We start from the raw sequence: 18450 nt of genomic DNA on the forward strand, positions 1-18450 counted from the left end.
GGTGGACGGGCGTTTGAACCGTCGTCCTGCTGAATGCGAGTCCAGTGTGATAACCACTGCGCGACCTCGCTCGGTCCCAATTATTGAGACCAGTGTTGACTGTTGTCATATTCTCTCTAAATGTGTGCAAATTAGAATAGAAATGTGCGTATAATACGACACTTTTCTCCAAAGAAAAAGAAAAGACATCAATAACTGTCAAAAATGGTCAAATGTGCGTGAAACCTCATGGGACTTAACGGCTGAGGTCATCAGTCCCTAAGCTTACACACTACTTAACCTAAATTATCCTAAGGACAAAGACACATACCCATGCCCGAGGGAGGATTCGAACCTCCGCCGGGACCAGCCGCACAGTCCATGGTTGCAGCGGCTTAGATCGCTCGGCTAATCCCGCGCGGCCAATAACTGTCCGGAATATGTGCTTCCCAATGCGCTGTACCATCTGACTTAACAGCGCTGCGTGCTGTTTACATCGTTAATACAATTGTAAGGTGAACTCTCCCTTTTTGAAACGTCGAATAAGAATCTTGACCACCAAAGCGCACATAAATTTCATCCCGCTCTGTGATGTCACTCACAATTCGTAGTATTTAGCCACAGTCAATATCAAGTACGCTACATTAACTTGTCCTGCTAAGGATTAGAAATCTACCAGAGGACGGCTGTGATTTTTATTCATTAGTACCGTTTTTATAGAAACGTTTCCGTTCAGTGATTCCCGAGTCATCTTTCCGCCTTTTTTTCTCTCGTTTCGAAAGTGGAACGATCTCTGCCGCTGCGAGTGACGTTTCGCGAGCGGAGCCATTCGAAGCGCCCTCTGTGCCTGCCGCCGTCTCTCAGGTCGATGGCCCCTCCATCACAGTACAACGCACCGCTGAAGCGCCGCCCTCCAAATGCGTTCGATCTGCCGGCTCGGCGCGGCCTTTAGCAGGCGGTGGTCGCGAGGCATCCCGCTGATTGAGGGGGCTGGGAGCATCCGAGGGTGCGTCCCGTCACATTCCTCTGTGACAAATATTGATAAACTGGATGAGGCTCACCCCTGCACACACACACAGGGCTCGGCAAAACATTCCTGCTTTCGCATCCCGCACTCCCGCAAACACACACGCAGTCTGTCCTCCCCTCGCACAGTACGGAGAGATGCTACAACGGATCGCAGCGACAGTTAAAAGCGGAAATTCGCTGCGTCCGCTAAACGAATTTCTGGTCCATCTCCCTTTAAAGAGCTAATCGCTTTCCCCGCTGGCGCGGCTCAGTCAGAGGACCACTCCAGTTAGAGGCATACCTCTCTATTTCCCTTCCCCCCACATCCCATCTCCCCTTCCATCGCTTTAGTGCTTCCCTGTTGATCCTACTCCGTTGCCACCCGACGCCCGTACGCGCCTAATTGAATTACTGCATTAAACAGAAGGCCACACATCATGAGTTATTTATCGGGCGCTGCGAGCAAAGAGGAGCTCGCCGGACAGATGCCTCAGGTGTGGCGTGCATTTGGTGTCCCTCCGGTTGCCAGACCTCGCTAATACCCGCAGTCAGCTGCAATAATTCCGAGCTCTTCATTCATTAGGCAGACCATACCACAGTTACCTTCCCCATGCTACAGCATTCGCACTCTGCAAGTCTCCGTATTCTATGTGTCGTATAGCAGCGGATACCGGAGCAACACCGACACACCAGCCAACGCTGACATTGTTTTCGCAGTTGGGTACCACTGTGGTCTGCGGCTGACAGTGATGGAGCATAGCACATGATGCTAGGGGCGGGGTGCAAAGGTGCTAGGTCATCGCTGTCTTCCACAATACTATATTACACGATCTCCTCCACAAATGTAATCATTATCCCGAGCACTTTTTACGCTAATGGCAATTAAAGTTGCTACACCACGAAGATGACGTGCTACAGACGCGAAATTTAACCGACAGGAAGACGATGCTGTGATACGCAAATGATTAGAGTTTCAGAGCATTCACATAAGGTTGGCGCCGGTGGCAACACCTACTACGTGCTCACATGAGGAAAGTTTCCAACCGATTTCTCATACACAAACAGCACTTGACCGGCGTTGCCTGGTGAAACGCTGCTGTGATGCCTCGTGTAAGGAGGAGAAATGCGTACCATCACGTTTCCGACTTTGATAAAGGTCGGATTGTAGCCTATCGCGATTGCGGTTTATCGTACAGCGACATTGTTGCTCGCGTTGGTCGAGATCCAATGACTGTTAACAGAGTATGGAATCGGTGGGTTCAGGAGGGTAATACGGAACTCCGTGCTGGATCCCAACGGCCTTCTATCACTAGCAGTAGAGATGACAGACATCTTATCCGCATGACTGTAACGGATCGTGCAGCCACGTCTCGATCGCTGAGTCAACATATGGGGACGTTTGCAAGACAACAACCATCTGCACGAACGCCGGCCGTGCGGTTAAAGGCGCTGCAGTCTGGAACCGCAAGACCGCTACGGTCGCAGGTTCGAATCCTGCCTCGGGCATGGATGTTTGTGATGTCCTTAGGTTAGTTACGCTTAACTAGTTCTAAGTTTTAGGGGACTAATGACCTCAGCAGTTGAGTCCCATTGTGCTCAGAGGCATTTGAATCATTTTTTGAATCTGCACGAACAGTTCGACGACGTTTGCAGCAGCACGGACTATCACCTCGGAGACCATGGCTGCGATTACCCCTGACGCTGCATCACAGACAGGAGCGCCTGCGATGGTGTACTCAATGACGAACCAGGGTGCACGAATGGCAAAACGTCATTTTTTCAGATGAATCTAGGTTCTGTTTACAGCATCATGATGGTCGCATCCGCGTTTGGCAACATCGCGGTGAACGCACATTCGAAGCGTGTATTCGTCATCGCCATATTGGCGTATCAACCGGCATGATGGTATGGGGTGCCATTGATTACACGTCTCAGTCACTTCTTGTTCGCATTGACGGCACTTTGAACAGTGGAAGTTTCATTTCAGAAGTGTCACGACCCGTGGCTCTAGCCTTCATTCGATCCCTGTGACACCCTACATTTCAGCAGGATAATCCAAGTCCGCATGTTGCAGGTCCTGTACAGGCCTTTCTGGATACAGAAAATGTTCGACTGCTGCCCTGGCCTGCACATTCTCCAGATCTCTCACCAATTGAAAACGTCTGGTCAATGGTGGCCGAGCAACTGGCTCGTCACAATACGCCAGTCACTATTCATGATGAACTGTGGCATCGTGTTGAAGCTGCATGAGCAGCTGTATCTGTGCAAGCCATCCAAGCTCTGTTTGACTCAATGCCCATGTGTATTAAGGCCGTTATTACGGCCAGAGGTGGTTGTTCTGGGTACTGATTTCTGAGAATCAATGCACCCAAATTGCGTGAATATGTAATCACATGTCAGTTCTAGTATAATATCATTGTCCAATGAATGCCCGTTTATCATCTGCGTTTCTTCTTGGTGTAGCAATTTTAATGGCCAGTAGTGTATATAAAGACGTTGTAACACAGTGAGTTCCTACAATAAAGCGCCAAAGAAACTGGTTTAGGCATGCGTATTCAAATACAGAGATATGTAAACAGTCACGATACGGCGCTGCTGTCGGCAACGCCTATATAAGACAGCAAATGTCTGGCGCAGTTGTTAGTTCGGTTACTGCTGCTGCAATGGCAGGCTATGAAGATTTAAGTAAGTTTGAGTCGGCGCACGAGCGATGGGACCCAGCATCTCCGACGTAGCGATGAAGTGGGAATTTTCCCGTACGACCATTTAACGAGTGTACCGTGAATGTCAGGAATCCCTTAAAACATCAAATCTCCGACATCGCTGCGTCTGGAAAAAGATCCTGCAAGAACGGGACCAATAACTAAAGAACAGAATCGTTCAACGTGACAGGAAGTGCAACCCTTCCGCAAAGTGCTTCAGATTTCAGACCTGCGCCATCAACAAATGTCAGCGTACGAATCATCCAACGAAACCTCATCGATATGGCTTTTCGGAGCCAAAGGTCCATTTGTGTACCCTTGATGACTGGTTCCCTTCGACTGTTAATGACTGGTCAGACGAGTCTCGTTTCAAATTGTATTGAGCGGATGGACGTGTACAGCTATGGAGACTACCTCATAAATCCATGGACCCTGCATGTCAGCAGAAAACTTTTCAAGCTGGTGCAGGCTCTGTAATCGTGTAGGGCGTGTGCAGTTCGTATGATATGGGACCTCGGATACGTCTACAAACGACCATGATAGCTAACACGTACGTTAGCATCCTGTCTGATCACCTACATCCAATTGTGTCCATTGTGCATTCCGATGGACTTGGACAATTCCAGCAAGACAGTGCGACACACCAAACGTCCAGAATTGCTACAGACTGGCTACAGAAACACTCTTTTGAGTTTAAACATTTCCGCTGGCCACCAAGCTCACTCCCCAGACATGAACATTACTGAGCATATCTGGGTGCCTTGCAATATGCTGTTCAGAAGAGATCTCCACCCCGTGGTACTCTTACGGATTTAGACAGCCCTGAAGGATTCATGGTGCTAACTCCCTCCAGCCCTACTTCATAAATTAGTTGAGTCAATGCCAGGTCGCGTTGCCGCACTTCCACGTTCTCCGGGGGACCTACATGACATTAGTAAGGTGTATCAGTTTCTTTGGTTCACACGTGTTTCAGGGCCCACCGCTCATCGTACACGGTCTTACGTGTCTACAAGCTGACCAAGAGACATCGTCAGTTACGGTTGCAGTGGGCACGGGACCATCGGGATTCGATCATCGATCACTGGAAATATATCGGCTGTTCAGATGGATCAATTTTTCCTCTACTAGGTAGACGGTCGTCTCCAGAAACGTCGTAGTAGATGTGAAAGTCAGCTCCAAAAGTGCAGCGCGCCACCGTTGCAGGCGTGTGGTAGCACTATTATTCTATGGGAGACTTTGCTTGCATGGGACCTGCGGTAGTAAATGAAGACACGCTGACAGCTGCGAACCACCTTTATCCCTTCATAGTTGATGTCTTCCCCGACGACGACGTCGTCTTTCTACAGTAAATTTGTCCGTGTCTCGGACACAGAACTGTGATACAGTGGTTTGAGGAGCATAACAGTGACCTCACGCTGATGTCCCGGCGACCAAATTCGTCTGATGTAAGTGCTATGGAACCTGTTTGGGTCGCCATCGGGCGCCATCACCTCGTACGCAAATCAGCGTCCCGTTGTTTCCGCGAACTATATGTTCTGTCCGTAGACATCGAATGCCACATACGTCTACAAACCTACCAATAAACTGTCGGATATTTGATACGCAGAGTCGGTGGTGTATTTCGTTCGAGAGACGGGCAAACAAGGAATTAATCAGGTAGTCACAATGTTTTGGCTCATCAGTGTACGTGGAGAATGACGTTGCCAGGTGAACACTCTTCTATACCAAGTTAGGTCAAAGCAGCACAGGTCGCTGTGTTGTTCAAAGATAGTCATGAAGCTAGTCTCGAAGAAAGGACCTTAATACGTTAGAAAAGTAGCGGCCGTTGTCCGAATTACCGGCTATAAGAACCAGACGTGAAGGCGTTGTATACACAGTGGCACTCGCTGGGTGCTGAGCCCGTATGAAGACGACACAGTCCGCCTAAATTCGTTCTCCTCGAACCTCCTCAAATGGATTCGACCGTCGTGACTGTGCAGAGCTCGGACGCTAGAGAAAAGTCGAGGTGGTGCCTCTCCTGCGTGTGTCCATTATTGTCACTAGAGGCGCCACTGCGGGTCCGGCTCTCTCTGGTGCCGTGTCGACGGAAGCCGCAACAACAGTCGCTCTGGTGACAGTCCGTGGTTTACGAGAAATGGTCACCCTACATCTGTGAAAACAAGTCCACTTCCTGGCACTAGGTAACTGACGTGGCCCTATGATCATGTACGGCAAAGCGAGTAATATGTCTGTCTGCTAGCCACGTACGCCCGCTGAAATTCCGCATGGTGTTATGTACGGCCCTTCTGAGTCGGTCATCTCCGTGTTCTCAGGACAATCATGGAATTCCTCCAAACGCGAGCAGCGTTACTGATGAACGACAAGCGTACTGGTAGACGATAGTGGTTCTTACACGGCGCGTAACGCTATCTCCTAAGAAGCTACTGTCAAATACGATGTTTGAACAAGAAAGACGTCTCGTAATCTTTCATAATACATAGCTGACATTGTTTGTATGCACTTATTGCGATAGCAGTGAATTGTTGAACCATCTTGTGCATGAAGTTCAGCATAAAATGAACGTATTTTACTACAAAAAATGTTTAAGTTGTGTAAATGTACAGGTCCACTTTCGGTTATGGTCCAGTCCAAATTGTCGAACCCTCCGACATGTCGAAATCCACTGTGAAATTTTTCACACAGTATAATACACGTAAAATAGTGTACTGTCAAAATTTTAACTGCAGGTCGCAATGCTAGTTTATTTCATTAATGTTAACGTTACTCATTTTTGCCGCATGAAGACCTGCTTATAACTAGGTTTATAAGAGCCGCTTATAATAGGGATTTGAACAGCGCTTCCTGCCCACCGCCGAATCGACGCACGAGCAGGCGAAGCCGTGGCGAGAAGACGTAGTGCCGCGTGCTGCAAAGGCAAAAGTGCACATGCACGAATTGTAAGCCCTTAACCATACTAAAAATGTCTCAAATCATTAATTTTGTGAATAACCTGAAGTTCATGTTGACAGTAAAACTGATGCAGACGGAACTGTTACAGCAGAGGAAAGAGAGTCAACGCACGTTACACTCCTGGAAATTGAAATAAGAACACCGTGAATTCATTGTCCCAGGAAGGGGAAACTTTATTGACACATTCCTGGGGTCAGATACATCACATGATCACACTGACAGAACCAAAGGCACATAGACACAGGCAACAGAGCATGCACAATGTCGGCACTAGTACAGTGTATATCCATCTTTCGCAGCAATGCAGGCTGCTATTCTCCCATGGAGACGATCGTAGAGATGCTGGATGTAGTCCTGTGGAACGGCTTGCCATGCCATTTCCACCTGGCGCCTCAGTTGGACCAGCGTTCGTGCTGGACGTGCAGACCGCGTGAGACGACGCTTCATCCAGTCCCAAACATGCTCAATGGGGGACAGATCCGGAGATCTTGCTGGCCAGGGTAGTTGATTTACACCTTCTAGAGCACGTTGGGTGGCACGGGATACATGCGGACGTGCATTGTCCTGTTGGAACAGCAAGTTCCCTTGCCGGTCTAGGAATGGTAGAACGATGGGTTCGATGACGGTTTGGATGTACCGTGCACTATTCAGTGTCCCCTCGACGATCACCAGTGGTGTACGGCCAGTGTAGGAGATCGCTCCCCACACCATGATGCCGGGTGTTGGCCCTGTGTGCCTCGGTCGTATGCAGTCCTGATTGTGGCGCTCACCTGCACGGCGCCAAACACGCATACGACCATCATTGGCACCAAGGTAGAAGCGACTCTCATCGCTGAAGACGACACGTCTCCATTCGTCCCTCCATTCACGCCTGTCACGACACCACTGGAGGCGGACTGCACGATGTTGGGGCGTGAGCGGAAGACGGCCTAACGGTGTGCGGGACCGTAGCCCAGCTTCATGGAGACGGTTGCGAATGGTCCTCGCCGATACCCCAGGAGCAACAGTGTCCCTAATTTGCTGGGAAGTGGCGGTGCGGTCCCCTACGGCACTGCGTAGGATCCTACGGTCTTGGCGTGCATCCGTGCGTCGCTGCGGTCCGGTCCCAGGTCGACGGGCACGTGCACCTTCCGCCGACCACTGGCGACAACATCGATGTACTGTGGAGACCTCACGCCCCACGTGTTGAGCAATTCGGCGGTACGTCCACCCGGCCTCCCGCATGCCCACTATACGCCCTCGCTCAAAGTCCGTCAACTGCACATACGGTTCACGTCCACGCTGTCGCGGCATGCTACCAGTGTTAAAGACTGCGATGGAGCTCCGTATGTCACGGCAAACTGGCTGACACTGACGGCGGCGGTGCACAAATGCTGCGCAGCTAGCGCCATTCGACGGCCAACACCGCGGTTCCTGGTGTGTCCGCTGTGCCGTGCGTGTGATCATTGCTTGTACAGCCCTCTCGCAGTGTCCGGAGCAAGTATGGTGGGTCTGACACACCGGTGTCAATGTGTTCTTTTTTCCATTTCCAGGAGTGTATTATGTTAACAATTACAGACGACTTCCATCAGTCAGGACTTTAATTTGTTGCAATTAAATATTTTACACCAATCCCTGTAGCACAGTTTTAATGATAATTTTTGAATAAAGTATATTTTGCTAACAATGGGACAACTCCATCTTTATTCCCTGCAGTCGCCACAAAATGAGAAACGTAAACACATCAAAAAAAGTTATGCATCACCTAGGTTCCTAGAGTTCCGGAACCTGAACAGAAAATGGGAAGAGAGATCAACATAAACGTCATTTCCGACCTTTTTATTCCTCATGAAAACCACAGATTGCATGTTGTACCACCATACAGCGAGACCTCCAGATGGGGTGGTCCAGATTGCTGTACACACCGATACCCCTAATACCCAGTAGCATATCCTCCTGTACTGATGCATATCTGCATTTGTCGTGGCGTAATGTCCACAAATTCATCAAGACACTATTGGGCCAGATCGTCCCACTCCTCAACGGTGATTCGGTATAGATCCCTCAGAGTGGTTGGTGAATCACGTCGTTCATGTCTGGAGAACATCTTGGCCACTCTAGTCGAGCGATGTCGTTATCCTGAGGGAAGTGATTCACAAAATGTGCACGATGGGGGCACGAAGAAGACGAATGCCTCGTCAGTATGTTGCCGATATGGCTGCACTATCGGTCGGAGGATGGCATTCACGTGTGGTACAGCCGTTACGGTGCCTTCCATGACCACCATCGGCGTACGTCAGCCTCACATAATGCCGCCCCAATACATCAGGGAACCTCCACCTTGCTGTACTCGCTTGACAATGTGTCTAAGGCGTTCACCCTGACCGGGTTGCCTCCAAACACGTGTCCGATGATTGTCTGGTTGAAGGCATATGCGACAATCATCGGTGAAGAGAAAGTGATGCCAATACTGAGTGGTGCATTCGGTATGCTGTTGAGCCCATCTGTACCGCACTGCATGGTGTCGTGGCTGCAAAGATAGACATCGCCATGGACGTCGGGAATGAAGTTGCGCATCATGCAGCTATTGTGCACAGTCTGAGTCGTAACACGGCGTCCTGTGGCTTCACGAAAAGTATTATTCAACATGATGGGTTGCTGTCAGGGTTCCTCCATTCCATAATCCGCAGGTAGCGGTCATCCGCTGAACTAGTAGCCCTTGGGCGGCCTGAGCGAAGCATGTCATCGACAGTTCGTGCCTCTCTGTATCTCCTCCATGTCCGAACAACATCGCTTTGGTTCATTCCGAGACGCCTGGACTCTCCCCTTGTTGAGAACTATTCCTGGCACAAAGTAACAATGCGGACGCGATCGAACCGCGGTATTGACTGTCTAGGCATGGTTAAACTACAGAGAACATGAGCCGTGTACCTCCTTCCTGGTAGAATGACTGGAACTGATCGGCTACCGAGCCCCCTCCGTCTAAAAGGCGCTGCTCATGCATCATTGTTTACATCTTTGGGCGGGTTTAGTGACATCTCTCAACAGTTAAAGGGACTGTGTCAGTGGTCCAATACCCACAGTCAACGTCTGTCTTCAGGAGTTCTGGGAACCAGGGTGATGCAAAACATTTTTTTATGTGCATTTATTGGATAATGACTGCCCACCAGGGACACCTGATAAAAGGAAAAGCAGTGCATTCAGCCACTTCACAGTAGTTACTAGATTTACTTAGACAGAACTGGAATGGAGGAACAAGTGGTCGCGATCTTTGCTCTGCTTATTGTGTGCGTACCAGGCATATTTGAACAAAGTCGTAAAATGTGGCGATGCAGACAATTATATTCCGATGAAAAATCGAAACCACAAAGAAGTAACGGAAATTTTGTGAAAAATGTTTTACACTGTTGAAAACCCTTTTATCAAGAGCCTAAATCACACTATTTGTTCTGGGTGGAATGCAGATTATGCTAACAGTCTTTTCGTCATCCTCCTAAAGGCTGGGGTGTCGTTACGTCTAGGCCAAGAATTTTTTGCCGATGGTAAGAAGACGTTTCGGACGTAAAATTTAAAATTATTCGCTCCCATTTTTCAAGGTTTTACTACGTCGATTACAAGATTTTTTAAGTAAACAATCAATTTTTAAGTTTTGGTTTATTTTGCCTTAATGTTCTGGATAACATGTATAAAGCAGAGCGGGAAGTGATCCACTGACACTTACCATTGCATTCACTGTATACGTATGTATCAAAGCACTCATGGAATACACAAAGGACTCTGTCTTTTATTCGCTCCAAATGATAAAAATTAGTTTGTATGAGACGAGGCTGTTAGGGGATAACAGGAAGTTTCATCATCACGTCAGCTATGAATTCCTCTACAGTATTATTTATTAATGACATCTCCTCTACGCATTTACTTGAGACAAGCTTCGTAATTTACACTTAAACATACCAAAAATGTCTTAAATCGTCCCATTTGGAATTCAGAGATCCCAGTCTCGTAGATATCCCTTGGTATCAATGCAATGACTCTCACGATCAGCACAAAATCTTTTGAACAGTTTATCTTTCACACTTTGGCGACCTTCATTTTAGCACATATTATTTCGTACTTCGTCTAACTCTTTTTCAATTTACAAAATTTAAATATATTCAGATTTTACAAAACGAAACAGGCTTTGCACTCTTCACACTGCTAATGTTTGTTTCCTCCCTCCCTCGATCAAATAAAAAAAGTCTAGCCTTTCCTTTGTCACCGAAAACTGTTACCGTACATGTTTGCTTTGGGATTGGAAGGCACTCTGTTTTAGTTTTGTATTTTAATTTGTACAACAGTCATCGTTCGAACCACAATTTACAGAATCGTCCAAGCTATTTCCTGTTTAACTCTTCCACAGTTTGTAACGAAAAGATCGACATCATTCGAATGAATGATCAAGAAATTAACTAATAAATAATGCATCAGCAGTTCTTCAGCAGAAGTAGGTGGTTTACATTGCATACCAAGTTCTTTATACAGAGTGACAATAAATGAACTATATGAAAAACTCATAAATTAGTTACAAACCACACATTTCATTCAATATGTTAACGTCACTACATATTTGGATTTATGTTATGACGTGTTCGACATGCCTGCCATCATTTTCGGTGATGTGGCACAGACGAATAGCAAAATTCTGCATGACCCGCTGAAGAGTCGGAACATCGACGCTGTCAGTGACCCGCTGAATGGCTGTTTTCAGATCAGCAATGGTTTTGAGGTTATTGACTTACAGCTGGTCTTCACTGAAGCCTCACAAAAAGGAGTCGCATATGTTTAGGTCCGGAGAAAATGGCGGCCAATCGAGACCCATGCCAGTGGCCTCCGGGTAACCGAGAGCCAAAATGCGGTCCCTAAAGTGCTCGTCCAGTACATCAAACATTCTCCTGCTTCTATGGGGTAAATCTCCGCCTTCCATGAACCACATCTCGCCGAAATCAGGGTCAGTTTTCATGACGGGGATGAAACCATCTTCCAAAACCTTCATGTAGCGTTCGGTACTCACCGTGCCATCAAGGAATATCGCACCGATTATTCCGTGACTGGACACTGGACACCACACAATCACCCGTTGAGGGTGAACAGACTTTTCTATGGCGAAATGCGGATTCTCAGTCCAGCAAACGCACCAGTTTTGCTTAGGGACGAACCAATCCAAATGAAAGTGGGCTTCGTCGCTAAACCAAATTATACTAATTTCCATCATGCGCCGCGCCCAGCAGTGCAATGTGAACATCCTAACTCAAACCGTTCGGAAGCCATGAAAATTTTATTTCATATAGTTCAATAATTTTCTCCCTGTATTTCGTCTTTGCAAGGATGAAAATATTAACTGAATTTCACATTACTGTGAACCTTTGGAATCCGGACAAAGACAGATGCTACTAGCAAGTATATACGAAGAGACCACAAAATAAATTTGTTCTCTTTTATCTTCATTGTTAACACCTAGCGTTATCGCAAAGGCAAGTGCTAATTAGTTCCATATTAACGGAGTTGCATATTCGAACGAATGGTAACTGTGAGCAATTTTGTCAGAGAAATCATGAATGGAAACTGAAATTCACATTACAAGTTACGATCGCGGTGTGACCTGTTATCTGTTTACTGATGTTGTGGCAACAAAGGATATATGCTCACCGCGTTGTGGATGCGCTGCCTGCTACAGCTACGGCAGGGGTATACATTTCTCCAGAAGCCTGACGAGCTACGAACTTGGAAAATTTGAACATCAAAAACGAAACAAAGAAATAGTTGTGGTGTGCTTTAGGAGCTAAAATTATGGAATTGTGCTTCTATTGGTGTCCTCATCTTGTATAAAAAGTTTCGGTGCAGGTTTCGATATGTCGGACTGGACAGTTCCATTGTGAATCTGAATTCTTTATGTACTGCTGGATTTATGTCATCGTTCCACTTTAGATACGATTCGAGTCACGGATCGCTGGTTGTATAATCAAAATTCATCGAGTCTTTCTATCTATTTATGCGTCTGTTTTGATCTATTACGCAGGATTTATTTAATTTCAAGGCGAGCCGCCAAACTTAACACCAGTTGCCAACCATACACAAATCACACTCTTTTTTATAACTAGTTATGAACCATGTCATCTCTGAGCACACACCCGCCTCACCTGTGTGTATGTGTGTGTGTGTGTGTGTGTTGGGGCTTATGGGCGCTCAACGTCGAGATCGTGTAGAGTCACAAAGGGCTATAAACGTTATCCTACTGCCCATGTACAAGGCAGGGAATGCGCAAAAAATTGAAACACTCGAATCACAAGTTCATGTAACGATGATGGAGGTTTTCAGCGATCACCCACTCTTCTCTCCAAAGTAGACCGCAAAGGCTCAGTTATATTGAGATCTGGAGTCTGTTGTCACCAGAGGAGTTGCGACAATTCACTCTCGTTCTCACAAAACCAGTCCTGGACGATGCCTTCTGTGCAAACAAGAGACTTGACCCTATCGTCCTAGACGACATATCGCCATTGGCGAACAGATATTGAACAATGGAATGGACCTGAAGAGCCAAAATGGTCAGGTAATCCTTTACAGTAATGCGGCCTTGTAGTGTAGATGTTCTTGGTATACCACATATTGTTGCCCGTGTCATCACCGAATCTCCGTCAAGTTTCACTCTTGACAGCAAGCAGTTTCCATCACAGGTCTGACCGGGCGTATGCCAGATATAAGCTCGCCCAGAAAGTGGAAACAGTGTGAAACTCATCTGACCAAATGACTTTGTCCCGTTGCTCCATGGTCTAAGTTTAGTTTTATGGCTGCAGTATTCCCCCCACTGATGTGTGGTTTTGGAATTCCTGCAATTACCAGTTTGCGGAGCTCCTTTCGTGTTGTGCTGGAATGGTTCGCGAGTGAGGTATTCAGCTCTGTTGTGACTTCTGCAACTGTCGTCCTTTTACTTTTCGTCACAGCCATCTTCAATGGACGCCTTTCACGGTCACTCAACATACAGTTTCGCCCGAGTTGTGACTTAGCACGTGACGTTTTTCCACTTTCCTTGGTTGCAATATGGTCCCTTTTAAAACATCAAACACTTCGGCTACCTTGGTTACGGCAGCAAACGCCTTACTAGCACCAAAAATTTGCCCACGTCCGAATTCACTTTGCTTCGACATAATACCCTCACCACTACACAAAAAACTGTTCTGCCCACGACTGACACTTGCAACGTATTGAGAACATCTCATAGATGTTCTTCGTGATGACACACGACAGCACCACATGCAGGCTTGGCTAGCATCTGCGTTTATGTTCAATAATTCATTTCTCATAGTGTTCCTGTACTTTTGTCCAGCCTTTGGAGTACGAAAAGACAATTGCGTGGTAACAACAATACATACAGGAAGCCAGAAACATATTTGTGGACAGAGCAGCTCTTCAAGTTTCTGACTCACGCAACAGGTCTTTCATCGCTTATGACGCGGGAAATAGGTACGCGAAATTCACTGAATTCGCTGACATGAACTGCCATGGAAGGCGTAACAGCTGTCGGTTGGGTTGCCTATCTGCAGACACGAACTAATTCGATACGAGAATATGATTGTGAAATGTGGGCCTCCTACGGTACGAGGCTTGGCGTGATGCTCTGCCCACTGACATGTGTCGTTTCTTCTGTATTGCTGGCAGTTTTCATCTATTCGCTTTCTGAAACCTCAGACGTACTTACGAGTAGCTCTAAAGTGACCGACATCGGCTGTCCAAAGTAAAGCCCGAAGAACAAAATGAAAATGAAGCTCATTTGAATTAAGAGAATACAACATTTCCTTCTGGGGACAAATGTGAACATAATAAATCGTCTGGTTTGGATACAATTATTAACTTCGACCAAACCTGAAATAAACTATTGTTATTGAAACAGAGAAAACAGTGGTTCAGGCAGAAGGCCTGATAATGGACAAAGCAAAGTTCTAAATGAAAGTTCTGGGGTCACTTTGGTTACAAGCCCATTTGTAACGCAAAACCCAAGTGCAATTAGAGCTCCTGACACTTATAGGATAGGAGGAAACTTTGGAAGAGAGTAGTCAGGATGCAAGGTTCCAATGAGAAAGTTACTCAGCTAAACCAAATTAGAGGCAAACGCAGAATTGTTACAAGTGCACATGTCAGTCACCTCATCGGAGCCGTGATTTCTTCTGGATGGCAGTGTTACAGGTTCCGGGGTGAGAAGGCTGGCTCGGTCGGTGGTGACGGCTTAGCGACGGCTCCAGGATGAGATTCTGATTGAAGAAATCATTCGGTGCCTGGCCCAGGAAGCCCACTCGGACTGAACTGGCTTCCCAGAGCCCTTGGCACCAGAATACACTCAGTTCTGCTTGTTTTTCAAGTGGCAGGCGTAAGAAATTGGACCGTGGGACCGGTGACCTCTGCCGGCACCTCGGTGGCCGTCTGGTGACTTTATGTAGCGAGGCAGGCCTCGAGTGCCGTTTGTAGATTAGCCGAAGCTTGTGTAACTTGGATGTAACGTGGGCTGCAGGCAGAGTAGGCGCAGGCCCTCGTGACTGCTAACCATACCAAGTTGTCTGATGATATAGACAACTGACACTAGGGATAGTGGAGTGCCTGCAGCACAGGTTTAAGCGCCGCTGCGATACATGCGGTAGCCGCTATGAGCTAAGTTGTGTACAATATGTCCGTTTGGTGGTCAGGAGTACACGCTGTTCATCACCCGCTTCCTGTTCGAGTGTGTAGTAGACACCCAGGATCTTTGCGAGGGTGCGGTAGAACCGCGTGCGCCGTTGCAGTACCTGCACCGAGACCGCAGTCGTTGCTTTGAACAATTACCACGAGCGACGTTGTTGTTGTGCGACGTACGCTGTGTACACTCCTGCAAATTCAAATAAGAACACCGTGAATTCATTGTCCCAGGAAGGGGAAACTTTATTGACACATTCCTGGGGTCAGATACATCATATGATCACACTGACAGAACCACAGGCACATAGACACAGGCAACAGAGCATGCACAATGTCGGCACTAGTACAGTGTATATCCACCTTTCGCAGCAATGCAGGCTGCTATTCTCCCATGGAGACGATCGTAGAGATGCTGGATGTAGTCCTGTGGAACGGCTTGCCATGCCATTTCCACCTGGCGCCTCAGTTGGACCAGCGTTCGTGCTGGACGTGCAGACCGCGTGAGACGACGCTTCATCCAGTCCCAAACATGCTCAATGGGGGACAGATCCGGAGATCTTGCTGGCCAGGGTAGTTGACTTATACTTTCTAGAGCACGTTGGGTGGCACGGGATACATGCGGACGTGCATTGTCCTGTTGGAACAGCAAGTTCCCTTGCCGGTCTAGGAATGGTAGAACGATGGGTTCGATGACGGTTTGGATGTACCGTGCACTATTCAGTGTCCCCTCGACGATCACCAGTGGTGTACGGCCAGTGTAGGAGATCGCTCCCCACACCATGATGCCGGGTGTTGGCCCTGTGTGCCTCGGTCGTATGCAGTCCTGATTGTGGCGCTCACCTGCACGGCGCCAAACACGCATACGACCATCATTGGCACCAAGGCAGAAGCGACTCTCATCGCTGAAGACGACACGTCTCCATTCGTCCCTCCATTCACGCCTGTCACGACACCACTGGAGGCGGGCTGCACGATGTTGGGGCGTGAGGGGAAGACGGCCTAACGGTGTGCGGGACCGTAGCCCAGCTTCATGGAGACGGTTGCGAATGGTCCTCGCCGATACCCCAGGAGCAACAGTGTCCCTAATTTGCTGGGAAGTGGCGGTGCGGTCCCCTACGGCACTGCGTAGGATCCTACGGTCTTGGCGTGCATCCGTGCGTCGCTGCGGTCCGGTCCCAGGTCGACGGGCACGTGCACCTTCCGCCGACCACTGGGGACAACATCGATGTACTGTGGAGACCTCACGCCCCACGTGTTGAGCAATTCGGCGGTACGTCCACCCGACCTCCCGCATGCCCACTATACGCCCTCGTTCAAAGTCCGTCAACTGCACATACGGTTCACGTCCACGCTGTCGCGGCATGCTACCAGTGTTAAAGACTGCGATGGAGCTCCGTATGCCACGGCAAACTGGCTGACACTGACGGCGGCGGTGCACAAATGCTGCGCAGCTAGCGCCATTCGACGGCCAACACCGCGGTTCCTGGTGAGTCCGCTGTGCCGTGCGTGTGATCATTGCTTGTACAGCCCTCTGGCAGTGTCCGGAGCAAGTATGGTGGGTCTGACACACCGGTGTCAATGTGTTCTTTTTTCCATTTCCAGGAGTGTATTTACATAACATAATAAGTATGGATTTTCGACCACTTGTTCCCTATCTCAACAAAATCCGTTGTGGACAAAATTCAGTTTGACCCTTACATTTCCAGAACGTCCACCCCTGGTGGCTGAGTGGGCAGAGCGACGGAATGTCGTATCTAATGGCCCGGGTTCAATTCCTGGTTGGGTCGGTGATTTTCTCCGCTCAGGGACTGGGTGTGTGTTGTCCTTCTCATCATCATTTCATCCCCATCGACACGCAAGACGACGAAGTGGCGTCAACTCGAGAAACTTGCACTACTCGAACGGTCTACCCGACGGGAGGCCCTAGCCACACAACATTTCCATTTCCAGAACGACTGAATATATCGAGGTAAGGTTTTCACTGAGTCATAGCGGACAATACGACTTTTTTTTAAGTAAGCAAGTGTTTTTTAAAGTTTGAAACATTGAAAAGTAGCTGAACGGACATAAAATGAAGTAACAAGAAGAGCAATATTAAGCTACACTCCTGTTTGGTCAGCTAAGCCAGTGTTTCAAATCTACATTCACACGCGTCTGAACAAAGAATGTACAGTCTGCTTGATTTAACTTTTCTCACTTCCCACTGTGAGAGATAGTTTTCAAATGCCAAAATAATTCAAAAACTGAGTTTTGCTATTAGAAAATTTTAGAAATGTGTGCTGTAAATTATTGGGAAAGGTAGAAAAACGAATATATGTATCTGTGGACAGACTGGAGTGGAAGCCACAACAGCGATCGCAATGGAAGTAACATGCAATTGACCAGACACGTAATCATTCGAGCGAAAGGATTGTGTATGGACTAGGTAACTTGTAGTCTGTAGTTCAGATGATAAGAAAGATTCGAGACGACGACCTAAGGGAACATGACTTTAGAGAACATGCAGTACAGAAACTAAATGGATGTGTATAGTTAATAACGAATTGGAATCGCTAGAGTAGACCACAGTTTAGTAGCGGATGCTGAAGGGCTGTTGCTAACGGCAACGATGATACATGATCAAGTACGACTGTCATTTCTCGTGGTGGTAATAGAAGCATCGTCCGGCTAACGCGTTTAGGCATACTCTGTAATACCGCGTAGGTGGTGAAAGCAGCGCAAATTGAAGCTTTCAGGCTACCTTAATGAACAATGTTCAAGCTGTGCTCTTGAACATACCTGTACCAGTGCCGACTATTGTGTTGCCCATCAACACGTGTCTCAACGAGAACACATATGAATCTGAAAATTCGTCGTTTGCTGCCATTTCATTGATACATCCAGATTCACGAGCGGAGGGGAGGGGAGGGCATTGTAACAGTTGCCTGTGTTGGTGCAGCTACCAATCGTGCACCCGTAAGCGCTAGTAATCTATCAGACAAAGGAGCCTTACCAGCCATTCCGACTGATTTAGCCCACAAAGACTCTACACAACAGTTAAGCGATGAGGCAATCAGTATGATTAACCCAACATGATCACAATGGCTTCACAGGCAGATTTGTTTCATGTAACAGCACTGTCGTCTGATTAGTG

Source organism: Schistocerca americana, chromosome 6, assembly GCF_021461395.2.
Source record: "Schistocerca americana isolate TAMUIC-IGC-003095 chromosome 6, iqSchAmer2.1, whole genome shotgun sequence".
NCBI lineage: Eukaryota > Metazoa > Arthropoda > Insecta > Orthoptera > Acrididae > Schistocerca > Schistocerca americana.